Genomic DNA, 3,147 nt, shown 5'->3' on the forward strand with positions numbered 1-3,147 from the left:
TGGGCGGGGCGGAGCTTGCAGGAGGCGAGGAAGTTGCGGTAGAACTGTAAGAGAATTACGGAGCGCCATTAAGGACAAGTTTGGCCACGTGATTCTCATGGGCGTTTCTTGGAGCGAACGTGAGGAAGAAGTCTAAGAAGGGAAAGTTTGATTGGACTAATTGGAGAGGTAAGGTTGAAGTTTTAGGAAATTGGAAACTGGAGAAGCTAAAGGTTATGGCTGATGAGGAAGGTAAGAGTTGGTTAGGAATGGGTCTAGATTTAAGAATGTTAGAGAAAGATTACGAAAGTCCCTTGGGGAAATGTTAAGGAGGACTTTTAGGTGTTCCACATCAAAACGTTTCAGAGTGAAGAGTCAAGCCTTTTCGCATAGGGATTTTAGAAAGTATCCGGTTCTAGCAAGTATATTTTAAAAATTACAGTGGAATGATTTACCTGAGTTAATTGAAATCACTCGTTTTTTAAAAAGAAAAATTGTCTAGTCTTGTCATTAATTTCAGATACGAACCCAAGTCAGCTTTTTAAAAATAGGCATCAGCCAGCCTATCCACACGACTTACTACCTCTTAAATTGCTAAATTTGTGCACTGGCCCCCTACTTTTATCGAAGCAGTGCGAGTGTCTGCCAGCATGATTTGACTAGGTGTTTGTACTTTGGCTCTGGCTGGTGCAGGGCCAGCGGAACAAAGGTGCAAAACTGGTCTTGATTCTTGCTTGACAAGCGGCGCCCCACCTGATATCCAAGCCCACAAAATGAGCTGCTCCCAACCTGAGATACTTGAGGTAGGTGTAGTTTCCCTTTTATTCAGCTTTTGCACATTTGCCTCAACTTAATGTTTTACTTCCCATTTATTCTTAGCACGCAAATTGCCCTCCTAATCTGAGTGTTGATGCTTCCTGTATTTAAGGTGTTTTTTTTTTTTTTCTAAAACACTACCGATGGGTAAATCATTTAAAGGGTAGTAAAAGAGAAAAACAAATGCTGCTACTCTGTACCATTGAAAATTATGAGAGAACTGTCCCCAAACACCACCCACATTTCAGTTTTCTTTTTTTCATTTTTGTCTGAATATTTTTAAGATTTACCTATGCTATTGATAAATCTTTGCCTTTTATCAGGTGGTAAAAGGATTAAGTACAAGGACCAAAAAAGAGAAGTATTTTTTTGAGCATTTGCTATTTTACATTTGTTATCTTAATAATCTTGTATTATGATCCCCATTTTATAGGAACTGAGTCACAGAAAGACTAAGTAATTTACTCAAGACCATAAAACTGGTAAGTATATCATCTAATATTACACTCAAGTTTAACTCCAGAAACCGAAGTTCTTTTTGCTATGTTCCACTGCCTTTATGTACACTTTCACATTGACTGAGAATGCTGCCAATAATTTTTTTTCCAAAGAAAGATGTCAGGCTAGCCACCAGAAACCTTCTGATGTGAAGATATCATTGTGAGCTGTATCTGGAAGAAACACTGCTCTGAAGAAGCCATCATTTTTGTATTTTGATGTTAATTCAAACCATTATATTCTGAAACTGCATTATATTAAGCATTTAAGCATTTATTTAGATATGTCATTATTTCAGAAAATTCTCAAAAATGTCCATTCTTCTTTTTGCCTGGTTCAGTTAACAAGACTATACCATGTGGAAAAAATATAAAAAACTGCAATATACAAAAATACATGATGCTATTTTCAACTTAAAACCTAGTTATAATGTTTCACAAAAGAAAGCAAAAGCAAGGGTAAAAGATTTTAATTACAGGGCAGGATAAACCCTGAATTAAAAAACAGACCTTATTTGAATTGGACTACATGGTGCGCTGCTTGTGGTATGTTGTAACTTGAATAATACCAGCTGTCTTTTAGGAGCCAGTATCCAGTTTAACTACTTTAAGCTAGGAAAAGCTACCTGTTTTTCTCAGGCAGCTACCTGTTCATGGTATATCTCTGGTGAAAATTTTTCAACAATTTTATCTCTGTCTCTCTACTTAACAGTTTCTAAATTGAATGTGCTCAGATGTATCCATTCAGTAAAAGATCTAAGGGTTAAGTGCATTTAAACAAATGTAAATGTTAAGCATGTGAAACATAATAGTACTAATTACCCCGCCATCTTGAAATTTCTCATGGAACTGTAAGATTGAAAATCAATTTACTAACACTGGCTTCTATTAATTTCACCAAAATAGGAGTGAAGCAATGTAAAGTTACTTTTTTTTTTTTTTAACATTTAATAAATATGGTTTGTCAAAAACAAATTAGATTATAAAACTTATAGAGTGGTTAGAACAGTGCATAACAGATACTAAAAGTCAGTAAATGAAAACTTTATAATCTAATGCAGCAGGTAGATAGTAAGTGAGCAAATAAAAAAGTTAAAAGGTTAGAATAAATACTACAAAGGAAATGAACAGGGAAATATAATGGAGAAAGAGAAGAGTGTGGCTACCGTAGAGTGACCTTTTTAATGATGCAAAATTTGAGCACCTAAAGAACTAGAAGATCCCAATTATCCAACTATAGATATCAAATAGGCAGTTGAGACTTAAGAGTTGTGGCCTAGAGATGACAATTTGAGCGTCATTAACATGGCTAGTATTTAAAGCCATAAGAAAGAATGGGATCAAAGAAAATGTAATAAGAGAAGAAGTCCCAGGACAAAGGCCTGGGAAACCTCCAAATATTGAGGATAGTTCTCTAAAAAGACTGAGTTAGGAAAGACAGAACCTGGGGAGTGTAGTCATGGAAGCCAAGAAAAGAGCTGCTTCAGGAAAGAAAACGTGGTTAACTGTCTCCAATGTTACTGAGAACAAATAACATGAGGACAGAAATGCTTATTGCTTTGACACCATATGGATCAATATTGACTGTAGGGGGTAATTTAGTGAGGTAGGGGGGACAGATTGGTATTTGAGAAATTTTATTGTGAAGAGCAGCAGAAAAATATAAGTCAAGGATATTGTGAAGTCAGGGGAGATTTTGTTTATTTTTGTATCTTTTGTATCTTTTAACTAGAGATATAGAGAATACTAATAATCCAAAAGAAGAGGGAGATATTAAAGATAGAGGAGAGAGAAAGGATAATATAGGACCAAAATCCTTATGAGATTGAGAAGGAATGAAATCTAAAATGCAAGT

General features: G+C 35.4%; 1 protein-coding gene across 10 annotated transcripts in view; it reads left to right on the top strand.

The window, feature by feature from the left end:
- The first annotated feature begins 9 nt into the window (after positions 1-9).
- The window catches only part of DHTKD1 (dehydrogenase E1 and transketolase domain containing 1), a 49,791-nt gene continuing 46,653 nt past the window's right edge, over positions 10-3,147 (top strand). For 3 of the 10 annotated variants that reach the window (XM_025043469.1, XM_025043473.1, XM_025043474.1), the window contains exons 1-3: positions 10-231; positions 673-782; positions 1,229-1,277. The gene's annotated coding sequence lies outside the window, so the exon portion shown is untranslated. The remainder of the gene's footprint in view (positions 232-672; positions 783-1,228; positions 1,278-3,147) is intronic. The other 7 variants (XM_025043470.1, XM_025043477.1, XM_025043476.1 and 4 more) reach the window with 3 other exon arrangements.

The sequence above is a fragment of the Pteropus alecto genome, unplaced genomic scaffold (assembly GCF_000325575.1).
Source record: "Pteropus alecto unplaced genomic scaffold, ASM32557v1 scaffold11, whole genome shotgun sequence".
Classification (NCBI taxonomy): domain Eukaryota; kingdom Metazoa; phylum Chordata; class Mammalia; order Chiroptera; family Pteropodidae; genus Pteropus; species Pteropus alecto.